We start from the raw sequence: 18,329 nt of genomic DNA, 5'->3' as shown, positions 1-18,329 counted from the left end.
TTTCATAGATATGGGCTTTTTTAGATTGTCTTATTTCTTCTTGTGTGAGTTTTGGCAAATTGTATCTTTCAAGGAATTGGTTTATTTCATCTAGGTTATCAAATCTGTGGGCATAGAGTTTTCATAATATTCCTTGACTATCCATTTACTGTCCATAGGATCTGTAGTGATGCCCAATCTTTCACTTCTGATATTAGTCATTTGTGCCATTGTACTTTTTTTCTTAGTTAGCCTGGCCAGAGGTTTATTGATTTTATCCATCTTTTCAAAGAACCATCTTTTGAGTTCATCAATTCTATCGATTTCCTGTTTTCAACTTCATTGGTTTATGCTGTAAGTCTTATTATTTCTTTTCTTCTGATTACTTTGGATTTAATTTGCTCTTCTTTTTCTAATTATTGAACATGAAAGCTTAGATGATCGATTTCAGATCTTTCTTATTTTCTAATATATGCATTCAATGCTATAAATTTTCCTCTAATTTATTGCTTTTGCTGCATCCCACAAATTTTGTTTTTTTATTTTCATTTAGCTCAAAAAATTTAAAATTTCTCTTGATATTTCTTGATTCATGTGTTTATTCATTCAACAAACATTTTATTGAGCTTCTTATCCTATGCTAGATACTAAGGATACAAAGTAGAATAAAACATTTTTTCTGTCTTCAGCAAGTTTTATCTAGTAAAATAGAAGGATATGAGAACCACTAACTCTAATGAAATATGATAATACACAACGGAGATAAGTATATATTATTCTTGGGAGAGAGATGAAGGAAGATTAAATCTGCCCTAGGGAGACAGGAAATGCTTTCTTAAGCTACTTTTATTCACATATAACCTCTATTTCTTCCTTTCCTCAATAGTTTCAAGTAGGATTAATTTACAGTGTTTCAATGTTTCCATAACACTCTTTATATTCATCAACCATATCAGTTATCACATTTTACTACAGTTTGTTTATAACTCTATCACTAACATGAAATTGTAAGTTTCTTGAAAGGGTGGTACAGATCTTACTCATCTTTGTATTTCTAGTACCCAAGAGTGTCAACAATAAGAGTTTAGTAAATTTTTTTGTATGTAAGTGTATACACATATAGATGGATGAATGAGGTAATGTACGGCTTATCACAACTATTGTATTAACAAAGCTATATTAATCAACACAACAATTTGTGCAGATACTGTAGCTATGACATAGCTTGAAAATAGAGAGACTTAAATGAATACATGGATGACTATCAATAAGATATTAAAATTCGTATTATTTTAAACAACAAATTGTAGATACTCATTCCTCTGTATGCCTTGTAGAAAAATTTCCCGTATTCTATCAAATATTTCTCTGCTATTTGAAAATACTCTTTTATGCTAAAATTAATATATAACTACTCTTGTTTCCTGCCTAGAGTTGGAGAATCACTTGGTTACCTTTGATGCTAACACAACCATTCAAGGTGGCCATTATAATTCCAAAAAGATGAATCTAGATACATTTAGAATGACTGCCTTTAGGAAAAATCCCAGAGTCATGCTTAACCATAAGCTGGAGGGAAAATTAGCAAAGATTCAAAGGGTAAAACACCAAAATCTGACATTTTAATACTCTACGGTACAAAATACATCTCTTAAGAGTCGTAACACACACCATTTCTATGCTTCTCTTTAGAAATGGAATTAACATTTTTACAGTAACTGGAAATGGTAAATTCTTAAATTGTTAATAGTTTCCCCAGGCTTCTGCTCCTTTCCTGTGCAGTCATTTTGGCTCCAAATTATGAAAATATTGCAATGTGTGCTCATCAGCCTGCAATCTTAAGGCTCTTTCTCCTACTGAAAACAACTTGGGCACTGGGGAATAAATGACAGGGGTCCACTTCTGGGCAGGAAGTATTTTAACAAGACAATCCATTGCACATTTTGTATCTGATTTCTTGGATATGGACAGGTAACACATCTGGATTTCAGGATTAACCAATTTAGTTTGCTAAACACAATGTCATGCTTAGCATATAGTAAACCTTGCTAATTGTCTTGAGTTCAATGCTTGAGGTGGGTAGGGTGGCAAAAGAAGCCCGCTGGTAACTAGTATGTAACTGGAGGAGTCATTGAATGGGAGAGGGAGAGGTGGGGCTCAAAATAATTTTTAAAAAGGATCTTGTTACAAGAATGTAAATGTAACAAGCTTTAAGAAATTAATGAAGAAATGTAGGCAGAGAGAAAATAAGGTAAGGAACTATTCAGATGAAGTTAAGTAGGCAAAAGGAAAGTGGATGAGAAATTAGAATTCAGATTCCCAATCATCACTGCACAGAAGGGAACACCATTTTTATGTTCTGTGGTGTCCATGAGAAAAACCGGTGCTCAGCCTAATACGTGATAAAAGTTTCTCACATATGTCTTCGTGAAGAGTCTACTGCATGCAAACAGAGATGTGCTGTGTCATTTACGGAAACTTCTGAAAACCTTTAAAACAATATTACAGGGCTTCCCTGGTGGCGCAGTGGTTGAGAGTCCGCCTGCGGATGCAGGGGACACGGGTTCGTGCCCCGGTCCGGGAAGATCCCACATGCCGCGGAACGGCTGGGCCCGTGAGCCATGGCCGCTGAGCCTGCGCGTCTGGAGCCTGTGCTCTGCAATGGGAGAGGCCACAGCAGTGAGAGGCCCGCATACCACAAAAAAAAAATCAACAAAAAAACCAATATTACATGCTGTTTGCAGACACTTGGATACACACTAACAAGCAACAAAATGTGGACAGGAAAGATACATACTAACTCTGGGACAATGGTTCCCTCTAAGGAGTGAGAAAGGGGAATGGATGGGGTCGGGGGGGAATATTAAACCGTCTTTATAACATTCTATTTCTTTTTCAAAAATGAGACAGATAAAGGAAAAAGTAAACTTTTCATGACACTTTGAGGTCTATTACTTTCTGTATGTTTGAGATATTGCATAAATATAAAGAAAAGGATTTGAACTTTATATGGGGAATGTAACGAGCAATGTATTTCAACAACCTTAAAGTAAACACAGTAAGTGCAAGGTCTTTCAGCCCTTTCTTTTCAACACTGTTCGATGAAAGTCAATGTAAATGACAGAAAGACATGCAATTCACTGTAAATAACTCCATGAGGTGGAGAGGTTGTCAAAATGATGCCAACTGGATACCTCTGGTAGTCCAAAGGTGGTCTGGCCTTTGGTGGTCTGGCCACCCCAGTGATGGAGAGTACCATGTTGGATGAGCAACAGACAGCCCTGGGTTCAAAGTTTTATTCACTGCCAAGTACTTGTTTCTTCTGTTAAGTTCAGCCAAGCTGGCATAGAACATCTGCTCTCCTCAGAGGGTTGTGGAACCTGACAAAGACAAACGCCTGAATAAAAGCAGTGCTGAGGGTCCTTGTGGGCAGAGACTGCCTGGACTCCAGGTAGGTAGGGGGCAAGGCACCAAATTTCCATGCAGATCACTACCATTTTAGACTTAATTTCTCTTTCAAGTGGACAATTTAACCAATGATAACTGTTACTGTCTTTTTGTATTAGGTTTACTAAATGCATAAAACAAGGGAGAAGTTTGGGCAACTACATTAAATACTAAACAGCAGAGCCTAAGAGCACAATGTCTTTACTGTATATTTTATTGCTATATTATTTTCATTAAAACACATCAGCAAATGAATAAACACATTCACTACCCTTTGGGCATTTTTAAGCAGATGTAACCAAACTGCCACCTTGGTCATTAAAATAATAATATTGCTAAAAATTCTAGAAAAGCAGCCATAGTTCTAGGGATCTGAACGCATACATCCTCCTATAACTCTCCCTGACAAAGGGATGATGTTCCTATTTTCCCTTCCATCTGCTCCATTCTTGTCCATTTCCAGACTTTCTGTGATAATCACTTTAATTGACTGCACATATAATAGTAACCGGAAGGGGATCCATGTGATTTTCCTTTCTTCCCACCCCGATCCACTATCCCTGAGAATGGCCGTAACTATACAAACTAACTTTTTTAGGGGAATCCTTTATGAGCATTCAAACAAGCGGCTTCACCTTGGCACGCTGTGGGTGCTAGAGAAACCAGGAGGTGTGAGCCTATGGGGGAGCCCCAGGTGCAATCACCTCCCCCAGCGAACAACACTCTTTCATAGGCCAAAGAATGCTGAGGTGTATAGGGCGTCTAGACCTTCAGGGTTTTGTGTCTCTGGACCAAGGGTTCTAAGCGTGGTCTCCAGGCCACCAGCATCAGCATCATCTGGGAACTTGTTTAAAATGAAAATTCTCGAGCTTCACTCCAGACCTAATGATCCGGCCGTGAGGATCAGGATTCTGTGTTTTAACCAATCCTCCAGGAGAGTCTGATGCTTGCTAAAGTTTGAGAACCATAGATTATTCTCAGTTTTGGTTCATTGGAGGTGGAATAGTGTGAAGAGTGTGGATTTTGGAGCCAGACTTTCCGACTTCAAATTCCAGTTCTCCGGCTCACCATATGCTATGGCACAAACTGCTTCCCCTTTCTGTGCCTCAGTTTTCTTATCTGTAAAATGGGGTTAATAGTAGTATACCTTTCCAATGGTTGGTTGTAGGGATTAAATGAACTGTTTGAATAACTGTTAGCTACTATTATAGAGTTAAACTACTTATTGAGGAATATTCTCCTAAGGAAGGAAGATCTGGCTCAAGTTCTGTCTTGGGCAAACCCCTTTACCTCCCTAAGACACAGTGATTTCATCTGTAAATGGGACTATTACATCTGAACCACTTGCATCACTGGGCTGGTGTAAGTTCTTTGTAAACCGAAAGAGATACATAAGGCAGAGTAGTAAACATGTGCCACATTCACCAGCATGATTGTGATTTCCCCGCCATCACTGCAGTATAAATCCAATGAACTGTCAATTCACACTGAGCACTGAATTCACAATGAGAGCAGCTGCCACAGTCTACAAGCTATTTTTCCAGTGTCTTCTGCAGTACTTGCTTAGATACTAGACATTCTCTCTCCTCTTTGGTGACATCATTCTCACTAAATAAATATTTGTTATTCCCCCAGTGGTTTCCGCGTGAGTTAAAAATATGCCATAGTTAGCAGCATGACTCACTTGTTGATATCCTGTTGAACTTGTATAGAGTAATTATACTGAAGACACATAATAACCATTTATTGAGCAACTATTAGGAACAAGGTACTGTGTGCTAAGGCTCCACATACCTCATTTCATTCATTCCTCAAAACATCCACATGGAGCAAGCACTACAACTATCCCTGTTTTATAAATGAGGGTAATTAACTTGGGTTATATAAGGGTAATTAACTTGACCAAAGCTTTCCAGCTAGGAAGATCTCTTTGATTCCTAGAGTTCTTTCAATGGCCCACCCTGTATAATAAAACCATCTTCTCCTGGAACTCTTTGGGCACTTTGAAAACTAAACATGCTAAGACAAGGACAAAGACAAATGAATCAGCTCATATCACATGCCTCTCAATAAGAAAACCTGTGTTTGGGTAGACTTCTAGTGACATTTTAGGAATTCAAGAAGCATTTCATCCTTCTCTACTCACTACTTTTTCACCTCAACCAAAGATCAAGGTTGAGTTTCAGGTGGGCACCTAACTTTACCTAAATAAACCAAAATTAAATTACCACTCTCATCATGTTACACAATTACTGGGGGTTTTTTTGATTTTTTTTTTTCTTTTTTTTTTTTTTGCGGTACGCAGGCCTCTCACTGCTGTGGCCTCTCCCGTTGCGGAGCACAGGCTCCAGACGCGCAGGCTCAGCGGCCATGGCTCACGGGCCCAGCTGTTCCACGGCATGTGGGATCTTCCTGGACCAGGGCACGAACCCATGTCCCCTGCATCGGCAGGCAGACTCTCAACCACTGCACCACCAGGGAAGCCCCTACTGGGGGGTTTTGTTTGTTTGTTTAAACTTAATCACATTGATTTATCTGTTCCCCACCCCCATCCCTAGGGCATATGCTTTTGACCAACAATTGAAATAACATCACTTGTCCATTCAAAAACATCTTTTACTGACTCTTTTATTTATTTTTCACATGGCTTTCATCACTGAAAGAGGCCAGTATACAGAGAGTCACTTGGAAAAAACCTAAGTATCAACAAAATCTTAAAGTGTATTTAGAAATGTGAGCTACCTGAGAAAATTCTCTTTACTCATAACATCATCTTAGGATGCGAGCAAAAAATGCCCAACGATCACCAAATGAGTGTTTATAAAAACCTACAATTGCAAATACTTAAATAAAGCCAAAAGGTGTCTCAACCAGCCTCTTTACTTGACAGATGCCGTCTCTGAGGGTTTCCAGAGATTAACCCATGATCCCTCAACTGGTGGAAGCAAATACTTAAAACTCAGTTTTATTTAAATGGATTTTTTTGCTTTGCTTTGTTACAGTGCCTTGAAAAACAAATCTATGTAGTTTCCCAAGTATACAGACCTGAGAATTGCCCTCTAGAAATATCTGAATAAATTAATTTGCTAACTCAAATGCAAATGAAGTGCAATTCAGTGGATCTTTTCATCCTAAGCCTGAATTCTGCCGAGGTTCAGAGTGCATTTGCTTCAACTTTTGAAGTAGATTTTGTAAAGATCCTTAGCTGTTACCCATGGATGGTATGAATTCTTGGAGTGCTAGTCTGGATAAAAACAGCATTATAACATAAAATGCATCATTAATACTTTAAAACCCAGTATGACTTATATTTATATAAATAACATAAAAGGAGCCAATTAAACGAAAGTCACTGGAGTATAAATAACATAAAAACTTATTGTTCTGTAAGCTACTGAAAATAAACTAATAATGAAAGTATTTATCATACATCTAAAACCAAGCAGGAATGAGGGGGTTAAGCAGACTACAGGGGGAAACATTGTTTCTCTGACGTCTTTTAATGCAGGCCCAACATTGTCATCCAGTTCAGATCCATTTAAAATGTGACATTATATCTGAAAGTTGCCTTTTGTCCATTTGAGTAATTAATAATTTAAGTATATAACAAGGCCATCTTGATTCAAACACTTTGTAATCTGACTAGGAGGATATTTAAAATTCATTACAGTACATTAAACTTACACTGAACAGTTAGCTTCATCGCAAAATAAATAAATAGCCAATTTGCTTTGATCAGCAGAAATTCTGATAAAATCAGCAAAACATCAATTAAAATGTGAAAAATGTCCCCTACCGTAGTTATTCTAATGGAACATGGACTTAGAGGAAGGAACTGATGCGATGTTTATTTTCACACCAGCTGTGGCTTCCAAATGTAAATCATTTCATTTTTGCTAGTGTGGCGAGCTCCTGCAAGGTCCCTGCATTGATCCTGTGGTGGAACAATTTGTATTACATCATGTGGCCCCTCTATGGGGGCTGCAGTTGAATTCCCTTCGTTTCCTGGCAAATCACTGTTCTCTTTAAATGTTTTACGAGTTTTCCCATCTCAGGCCGTACTACTGTCAACTGATCAAGGGCACAAGCTGTGACCAAATGACCCCCAGTCCTTCCTGGCACGAGTGAACGCTGGTCCTAGGTGGGGGCAGCTTCTCTTGGAAGAATCACAACCCTCTGATCTTGCTTCCCGTCATATCAGTCATTTTAGTCCACCAGCACAATGCTGCTACCTGTCCACAATAATTCAGACTTCTGTCACGGTGCGGCAAGTTCAAGTTCAGTATGTGTTTGTTCATTCCTAGTACTTAACCTAGTGCCCAGCGCCAAGGGCCTTGTGGGTGCTCAATAAATCAGTGCTGGAGGGACCAAGAAGTCCCACCTGAATGTCAGTCCCTTTCTAACTCAATGGCAGGTGCTTGAACCTCCTGATCTCAGAATCCAGAAAGCAAGTCTTAGGACCTCAGTGTCTCCAAAATAAAGAGAATAAGTACGGTGAAAGAGGAAAAAAAAAAAAAAACACTTAAAATTTCATTGCATGCCCTGTTTATGGAATTTTAAAAAAGAACAAAAAATAGAATTGCTTCAGATTACAAGATGAGTTTTCTTCCCTCATCTGCCTTTTCTTCCATGTAGGCAGTTTCTTCTTGACAGAAACCATGAGTTCATTTCTAACGAGCACCGTGCAATCTCTGTCAGTTCTGGACACTTCAGAAATTAGTAACAGGAAAGGAATGTGCAAAAATGAAAATAATTGTGCTGTGTCGTGGGCGCTGTTTTCTTCTTTTGAATTTTTTCACCATGCTGTTTCATCATCTTTTCAATAATCACGCACAGTAGATATTTAAGAAGAAATGTCAGGATGAGACGCTCAGCATGGAACTGGGCCCATTTGCAAATGAACTTGCTCATTATCCAATTAGAAGATGGAGCCTATGTTTAAGCAAACCCACAATTCAAAAACCCCCAAATTAAATGTAAACACCTCCCGGCCACTCATAATGAGATTAAAATTAAATGAAGGAACTGCCACTTTACTGAGTTCAAAACAACTAATTGTTTGGGAGCCGCTTTCACTCCTTTGTCCAATTACTGCCATTCCATTTCACACTCTGAATCTATATTTTTGCCATAGTTAAGAAATTCCTTTTAATAATAAGGGAATGGGCCAGTCCATTCGCCCATCAGATGAGTTCTGCATGTACGCCTTAACATATACACTGCAAAACTCAACCTTGAGTCTGTCCATATGAATTTAAGACTGTATTTGTATCCTTAAAGAAAAGTTAGTGAGACACAAGATCTCATCTGCAGCCGGTCATTTGTTTTCATTTAATTAGAATGCATAGTGTAGTGAAAACAGAAAGGTCTTTGTAAAGAATCTCAGCCACCACCCACCACCACCGCCTCTTTGCTGAGATCTTAGGCGAGTACCTTAACCTCTCCAAGCCTCATTTTCCTGTATTTATAAAATGGAATAACACTACACCTAAATGGCAGGATTATTGTGAAGCCTGGATGATCATAAATGTAAAGCATGTAGGAGAACGCTGAGCACACACTAATCATTCAATAAATTCTAGCCACTGGGACTTCCCTGGCGGTCCAGTGGTTAAGATGCCATGCTTCCAATGCAGAAGGCATGGGTTCAAACCCTGGTCAGGGAACTAAGATCCCACATGCTGTGAGGCCAATAAATAAATTAATTAAATAAACATAAAATAAAATAAAAAAGGGCTTCCCTGGTGGCGCAGTGGTTGAGAGTCCGCCTGCCGATGCAGGGGACACGGGTTCATGCCCTGGTCCGGGAAGATCCCACATGCCGCAGAGCGGCTGGGCCCGTGAGCCATGGTCACTGAGCCTGCGTGTTCGGAGTCTGTGCTCCGCAACGGGAGAGGCCACAACAGTGAGAGGCCTGCGTACCGCAAAAAATAAATAAATAAATAAAATACAACAGCAAAATATTAAAAAATAATAATAATAAAAAATTCCAGTCACTATAATTAGTCACAACCATGCCATGCTTAAAAAACATTCCATGTTAATAAGATACAGCGTCTTGGTCCTCAAAAGGGTTGCCAGATGTAGCAAATTAAAATACAGGACACAATAGTTGGGGCACACTTGTACTAAAAATTTCTTCAGTGTTTACCTGAAATTCAAATTCAATGGGGGCATTCTGTATTGTATCTGGCTTAAGTTCTGGTATTTAAAGACCTTACAATTGCATATCATCCTTTAAATAAATACTTGGGAATCAAGCAAAGTGCAGGTTAGAAGTGAAATGCTTAGATTATTACCTTAATACTTTACTTTAGGCATAGAGGCAGAAAGTTTCCACTGTCACTCTGGATGTCCTTGGGACACCATGACATGCAATCAACATCACCTGTGCTGGCTGATAATTCAGAGGATATGATGCCCTTGTTTATAGCACCTTCAATTCCACAGACATTTTTACTTGACTAATTCACTGTTTCATACCAGGCAGGGGGTGGGGAGGAAATCATTCAAACCACATGCTACTTTGAAGTTCAGTTACTTGGCTGGAAAACAGCAGATAAATTGATAATTGCAAATGGTCTGAAATTTGAATGATTCTTTTTCCACTTCAGCTAAATCTATTGAGCACACCCAAATAATTAAAAAGTGCTGAAAATAAGCAGTATTGGGGATTAATGAAAGCACTATATTCACTCTGTTGAATTTATTATTTTTAAATTATAGTACTCCCACTTCAAGGAATGCAATGAGGTTGAAATGAAACAATTTTGTTGTTAAATATTGTCATTTAGAATAAAGTGCATGTGACACTGGAACTGAGATAGCACAAGTTGTTGCTGTTTTCTGTTTATCCTTAGTTATTTCCCAGTGAACCAAAAAACAAAACAGAAAAAGAGTAATAACAAGGAAGTCCCATGTCTCAGTGATCCCACAGGGAACTGGCCAGACTTGGCACAAAAGTTGCTCAGGGTGTGAGGACCAAGGAGGCAGAGATGGGCATTCAGATCCTGGGCAGCTCCTTCTGGGGTCCAGCTAGGAACGGCTCCTCTCTGCTCGTGCATTGGCTCTAATCTAGTACGTCCGAGAACAGAGGGGGGTCATAGAGAGGAAACAGTGGGCAAAAAGAGAGACTTTGTAACATGTTCTTTGGGACAAAGACCCTACCCTCACTGAGCTTACTTTCTAGTGGAGGAGACAAACAGAATATTTTATGTTAGATGATGTTACAGAAGGAAAACTGGCTTTTTGGCTGTGTGGCTTTAGGCAAATTACTTATCCTCTCTGAGCTTCAATTTCCTTATCTGAAGAATGGAAGACACTACCTACCATGCAGGGTTCTTGTGAGGACTAGAAATGTTATACGCAAAGGGCAGCACATAGTTCCTGGGGAACAGAAGTGGTAACTGTAATGGTTTGCATTACTATTATTTTCATTATTATTATTATTTTTTCTGTCTCATTAGAAATGGAAATCAGCAAATTTAAAAAAAATTACCATATGATATCACTTATATGTGGAATCTAAAATATGACACAAATGATCATATCTACAAAACAGTAACAGACTCACAGACATAGAGAACAGACTTGTGGTTGTCAAGGTTGGGGGGGGGCAGGGAAGGAGTGGGAGTTAGGGATTAGCGGCCGCAAACTAGTATACATAGAATGGATAAAAAACAAGGTTCTACTGTAGAGCACAGGGAACTATCAATATATTCAATATCCTGTGATGAACCATAATGAAAAAGAATATGAAAAGGAATATATATATATAACTGACTCACTCTACTGTACAGCAGATATGAACACAACATTGTAAGTCAACTATACTTCAATAAAATAAAAAAAAGAAAAACAAAGAAATGGAAACCAGAAAAGGTAAAGTCGCCAGATAAAGTATAGGATGCCCAGTTAAATTTGAATTTCAGATAAATAACGTATAATTTTTTTAGCATAAGCATGTCCCACACAATATATGGAACATGCTCAATACTGAAAAAAAAAAAATCATTCATTGCCTATCTGAAATTCAAATTTAACTAGGCATCTCCATTTTTCCCAAAATGGCAACCCTAAGCAAAAGGTCCCTTCCAAGAAGCCTGCTGAAAGTGAAATCCCTCTGAGTCAAGTTCTCCTTTCCTATTAACTTTTTTTTGTACTGTGAATGCTTTCTTAATTTCATTTTATTTTTAACTTTGCGTGTGACAGCAAATTTCTTATCAGGAAGAAGGTGTAGAGTGCTACTATCCTCAGGTCAGCTTTGTACTCCTTACAGCAGGGCCTGCGCATGTCGGATCACTAGGAGGGCGTTCTTGTCTGTAAAATGGGGTATAAAATAGCGGTCACCTAGCTTACAGGGCACTGCAGTGTGTGGGGAACTCAGTGTGGACACTGGCACAGGGAGAGTGCACAAAAAAGGGATGCTATTATTGTTTTTATTTACTCACTCATTCAACAAACATTCACTGAGTTCCTGCGCTATGGCAGGCACTGGTGAGGCACTGGGAATAGAGCAGTGAGTAATTCTCAGCTTGCTGGGAGCTTCCATATGGCACAGACCCTATCCTCACAGAGCTTAATTTCTAACAGGGGAGACAAACAAACAAACAAAAATGTTATGCCCAGTGATGATAAATGCTATGGAAGAAAAAAAAAACAGTGGGGTTAGGGACTTCCCTGGTGGTCCAGTGGTTAAGACTCTGCGCTTCCAGCACAGGGGGCGCGGGTTCGATCCCTGGTCGGGGAACTAAGATCTCACACGCTGCGCAGCCAAAAAAAGAGTGGGGTTAGAGAGTGATAGCAAGCTGTTCTCAATAGGGTGGCTGGGGGAGGAAGGCAGCGCTGACGAGTGGTATTTGAGCAGAATCCTTCATGAAGTTAGGGAGCAAACCACACAGATCTCTGGGAGAAGAACATTCTAGGAAGAGAGAACAGCAAGGGCAAATACCCTGATGCAGGCGAGCGTTGACAGGTCGAAGGGAACCCGTTATTGATGAGACTGATCAGGAAAACCTATTTTGGTTTCCACAAGCAGGTTTACCTGGAAATGCTGGTCTCACATAGACCTCAGGTTCTCAATTTCAGCCCAGTTGGAACCACTGCCTACAAAGCTTACTTTAATGACCCCAAAGCTTACTTTGACGACGACCCTGTGTATGTGTCTCAAGGTCTGAGAAACTGCCACTTTGGGGGCTTGTTAGTAAGGCGAGCAAACATTCCCCCAGCTGCTGCCATGGCCTTTATCCAGCCCCATCGACACTAAAAGGTGATGCTCCCATAGCCACCCAAATGTTGTGCTAAACATAGGATCGTACAACAGGAAGACAACTTCCAGCTGCCCTTGTCCAGCTCCACCTTTGCTTTCTATTTCAGCCATTTTCTTTCTCAACTTCTCATTTCTATCCTTTAGCCATGTTAAACGATTATTACAAAATTTTGTCCCTGCAAGTGTCTCGTATTCAACCCTGACCTCCGCCAATTGTCCATTATCTCCATTTCTTTGTCATCATGCAGTGCGGGTGACTTAGTAAGATGACCTTCAGGAGAAGTCTAGGTTATTTAAAATCTTTTAAAAATGCAGCTTGACTAGTTTTTTAGTACCTTCACATTTTTCTTCCCCTAGAGCTCTTGAAAGTGCTTTCAAGAATAGAGCAGAATTATTTAAAATAATCAAATTCATTTTTAATATGCCAGCACTATATTAAAGTGGTTCTTGGATTCAGTAGCTGTATCTCACTCTTAAGCCGTGTAAACATTTCTTTCATTTACATTATTTTCTTCTATTTTTCTTCTACATAAAGTATAAAGATCAAATCCAGTAAATTAACCTGTTAGGATCTAAACATTCAATGCTGTGAAGGGCTTCTTATTTTTAAAGTTCCTTTTATCCTTTTCAGTAAACATTTTATCACTGTGGTGGTGAGTTGAACAGATACTAGGACATTTTTCCTGCTGTTGCTCCTATCAGAATTAACCCTGGTACCTCCCCCACTCTGGGGTATAAAAGTGTCCCTCTGATAGAACTTCTGAAAGTTTAGTAGAAGCAGATGAAGATCTGAGAACAATGGTTCCTTGAACTTTCTGCACAAAGACTTATTTATGCATTAGTGACTGCTTTCATCAAGACTTCTGAGCAATTTGCAGTGTTAGTGGCAACACAGGAGCCCATAAGGGAAAAGAGTCATTTAGACCAGAAGTTCCTACACCGAATCCTTTAACCTATCGAGTATTCCAAGGTGAAAAGTGTATTGTTAAGTTATGGGAGCTAGCTAAGACATCCTTCAGGGAGGTGAAACCTCCTCTACCTTTTGCTAGGGTCCTTTCTCCGACCCCAATGCTTACCAAGGGTTTCCATTTCTATGAGAAATGGCCACCATCTCACATTTCCTTGGATTGAGATCCTGGGCTACAGCTTCTATCGTCCTCAGATCTGGCTTTAATTCTCAAAATGGAAGTCACAGGAAACAAACAAACAAAACCAAAAATCAAACAAACAAACACACAGACTCTCAGCCTAATCTACCAGGCTCATTATATCTAGGAGACCTGACTTACAAAGAGCGTGCCATACTGCACCTGTACCCTACAGAAGCACAACTTCCACGGTAATGATCTACCGTAAAAAAATGCTACCTGAGGGACTTCCCTGGCAGTCCAGTGGTTAAGACTCTGTGCCTCCACTGCAGGGGCCACAGGTTCGATCCCTGGTCAGGGAACTAAGATCCCGCATGCCGTGAGGCCAAAAATAAATTAATTAATTAAAATATCCATCTAAAAAAATGCTACCTGAAATTACAAGTGTTCCTGAACAGTTTTTTTTTTTTTTTTTTTAATTTATTTTTTTGTGGTACGCGGGCCTCTCACTGTTGTGGCCTCTCCCGTTGCGGAGCACAGGCTCCGGACGCGCAGGCTCAGCGGCCATGGCTCACGGGCCCAGCCACTCCGCGGCATGTGGGATCTTCCTGGACCGGGGCACGAACCCGTGTCCCCTGCATCGGCAGGCGGACTCTCAACCACTGAGCCACCAGGGAAGCCCGTGAACAGTTTATTTTTGAAGATGAATCCCAGCCTCCCAGAAGTTCTTTGCATCTCACAACAAAAATAAGATGCAGAGCATCGAAACAACAACAGCATCCCCTCCCACCTCCAAAATAACCTGGAGAGTGGAATGGTAGCTCACTATAAGCAAACACCATGAAAACATAAGGTACTGATTAGTAAAGAAAAATAAAGTTTCCTCTCCATGCTGTTCAGTTATCCTGCTCATTTCTTAATAGTCCTACATTCGTAAAAGGCCAAAGGACTCTGACCTTGACAAGCTAACTGAGCAGGAAAAGGCAATCATGTGTACAAGGCTGTCACCCACCCCACAAATTATGATAAAATATACCTCGGCATCGGAGAAAAGAGTTGCATATCTCCAGTGACATCCACAGTAGTACGTTTAAGGATTTGAACAGAACAGCAATTCATTTTGCACTAACGTGTTTTATGGTTATCATCAAGCATTATGCCTTCAGAGACTGAAAAGTGACGTTTTTATGGACTCTGGCTCCTTGTTGCATTATCTTCACAGCTCAGAAATTATCTCTCTCTTTTTTAATTCCCCTCTTCTCACTCCCTACCTTTGCCCCTCATTTAAACAAAGCAGCCGTTTTTGTAAAGGAAAAGAAAAAGAAAAAAACCAAATGAATCCACATTACACAAAGGGCACAAAATGAACAGATTTCCAACCCTGAATCGTTTCAAAATGAATGATTATCTGGCTAATTAGTGGAATAAATAATAATAATTGCCTGTCCCTCCTCATTAGAGCCCTTAATAGTAAATGAAACTCCAGTGCAGAGTTCCAGAGAGCTGGTTTCACAGCACAAGACTTAGTTCTGAGAGGGGGGAAAAAAGCGAGATGACCCTACCTTGCAGATGCCCACATGCCAGTCCCTAAAACCAGAAGAGCAAGAAAAACGGGGGCTTCGGGATCTGCAGGGGAGATGTTTGGGGGCTGAGAGGGAGTATTCCTTGTTTCCTCTCATGCTTAAGGACTATGCTAGTTTCCAGGCATCCAAGACATGAGCACCAAGAGCTATGGATACAGACCACTGGAGCCAGAACATAGAAGGAAGGATTCTCCCTTGTTCAAAGATAACCTAGTCAGCAGTGTCCATGTTCTTAAAGTCTGATCTAATTTATCCGCAAGGTCATTTACCCGAGCTGCTTGTTAAACCTGTGAGTTTTAGGCTCCCTCCTAGAATCGCCGACTCACAAGCTCTGGGGGTGTCCCAGGGTCTGCGTGTTCGACAAGATTCTTGGGTGCTCAGTCTGCACCTGAAGCGGAGCACCCCTGCAAGAGTCAGTGGATGGTGAGACTGGGCAATGCTGAGAAATAAAGCATGTGCCTGCCTTGTGAGGAATATGCTGTAGCAGGCAACCTCATCAAATTGGACCGTCTCCCCGTAGAGATTTTTATTCTGTGGCTCAGCCACCACATCCGTGTGCCAGGGCTCCACTCTGTACCAGCCTCGCCACCACATCTGAAATTAGCAGAGAACCTCGGTGCTGTTCTGTTTCTGGAGTCAGCTCAGTCAAACCTATTACTCAACACTGAAAGCATCTGATTGGCTTCTAATGAGGCAGCAGATCGCTTTTAGGGGTCTCTTCTCCAAGTGATGTATGAATGGAGCTCCCATTAATGTTAATCAACGGGGAGTATCCTCTGCTCAGACAACTGTATTAGCTCTGGCTACTTGACGCTCAAATCCTTTCTGTCTTCTGTGTTCTTCTATGTTCTTTCTGTCTTCTTTCTTTCAGTGTTCAGGCACTAGCCCAAAATGAGAATAAAAAGATTGTCTTTAACCTTCTACTGTTTTCATTCTTTTCTTTCTTTCCTTGGCTGCGCCGGGTCTTAGCTGCGGCAAGAGGGACATTCGTTGCAGCATGTGGGATCTTCAGTTGCAGCACGTGGAATCTTTAGTTGCGGCTTGTGGAATCTTTTAGTTGCAACGTTCAGGCTCTTAGTTGTGACACGCGGGATCTAGTTCCCTGACCAGGGATTGAAGCCGGGCCCCCTGCCTTGGGAGCACGGAGTCTTAACCACTGGACCACCAGGGAAGTCCCCCAGTTTCTAAATAAACCTCCTTTGAAGACTCTCTGAGGCCCAAATCCATGCTGTTCCCTCCACAAGGACACATTGTATCCAACCACATTAAGTAATGAACTGGTGTGACTACAGTGTGCTTAGTCCTGGGGAGACAGAGGTGTTCCTTGAGCTTGAAGAACTTAGAGTCTAGCCTGGGCGACAGATGGGTAAACGCGCAATTATAAAACTGCAGTACACGTAGGATGGACCGAGAAGGAAGCTTGGGTGGAATCTCAAATGAAGAAGAGGAGCTGCTCAAGAGGAGAAGAAATGATGCTCAAGAGAAGATGCTCGAAAGAAGAGCATTCCAGCAAGGGAAGGAAGAGCTTGCACCGAGGACAGCTCGGCCTATAGCTCCAGCTTGTCTGAACCCTCCACAGTAAGTACAGTGCCCAGGACCCAACCTGCTTTTAGGGGACTGCAGACATGGTTTTGTTCTCATTTATTTTAACACATTATTGGCCGGGGGATTTTTTGCAGAAACTAACGCCTGTGGCCTTAATATGACTCCGGTCAAAAATATGTTAGAAGCAAAAGCAAAAAACGAATACAATGATAATGAATATATAATAATGAATCTAGCCTGGATTCTACTCAGCTTTTTATCAACAAGGTCATAAAATATAATGCTTAATTATTTTTAATGGAACAAGAAGCTCATAAAGGCAAAAATACCTAGGGCCTTCAAAAGTCACAATGCGTAAGTCATCAGCCCTGGCTTACACAACGACACAGGTGAGAAATAAGGTCTGCAAGGGCAAGTGACAATACCTAGAACACTCTGACCCCTTACCCTGCACAAGGCACTTTTCTAAGAGCCTTGAAACTACTAACCTCTTTATTCCTCGCAATCCAATGATGTAGGTACAATCACTACCACCTCCATTATACAGATAAAGAAATCAAGGCAGAAGAGGATAAGCTCCCCAAAGTCATGCAGATAATACGCTCACACAGTCATCCAGACAACCAGGTCACCTATCCAGGACCTATAACTCCAGAGCCCACACATTTAAGCTTTCTGTGGACACACCCCAAATTATTGAATTATCTGGGATGAAGAGTCCATTTTCTCCCCCTTCCAATCAGTCATGGGTCAATACTTTTGTAAAAAAGCAATACAAATGGTTAGAAAAATGAAATACAAAACAAAACACAGAAAAGGCAAGCCCGATTTTTAACAAATTAAATTCAAGAGCTCTGATAGCTCTGGTGTCAAAGAGGAAACTGAGGAGACCCCCAAGGCCCCCAGAAGCAGCAAACCAACAGGCGTAGTAGGCACCTGTGACTGCTTGAGCTCGCTCCTTTCTCGCTGTCTCTGGAGGTGTGGGTAAGTCCCTTTTAGAACCTAGTTCCGAAGTTTTTGCATTATGAGCTTTCAGATTTTATTTAAGCATCTCTTTTTCCAGACTGGATCCAGAAATCTGCTGGTCTCAGACTGAGTCTGACTTAAACAAGACAGGATCTGGGGTCAGACTGGGCTGACTTAGAAACCAGATGGGGTCCAGGGTCAGACTAGGTCTGCCTATATGCTGGACTAGGTCCAGTGTGAGGCCTCGGGTGAATACAATTTTGTTTTAAGGCTGAACAGGTAGGTTAACCTTACCAAAGATAATCTTGAATTACAGTGGCCACAGTAGAGAACTTTTTTTTTTTTTTTTTGCGTTACGTGGGCCTCTCACTGTTGTGGCCTCTCCCGTTGAGGAGCACAGGCTCCGGACGCGCAGGCTCAGCAGACATGGCTCACGGGCCCAGCCACTCCGTG

General features: G+C 40.8%; 1 pseudogene; it reads left to right on the top strand.

Annotated features, from left to right (window-relative positions):
• The first annotated feature begins 16,767 nt into the window (after nt 1-16,767).
• Nucleotides 16,768-18,329, top strand: part of LOC115864863 (dual specificity protein phosphatase 5 pseudogene) — a 173,986-nt pseudogene continuing 172,424 nt past the window's right edge.

Source organism: Globicephala melas, chromosome 2 (genome assembly GCF_963455315.2).
Source record: "Globicephala melas chromosome 2, mGloMel1.2, whole genome shotgun sequence".
Lineage (NCBI taxonomy): Eukaryota > Metazoa > Chordata > Mammalia > Artiodactyla > Delphinidae > Globicephala > Globicephala melas.
This window is presented reverse-complemented; position numbering and strand designations above follow the sequence as displayed.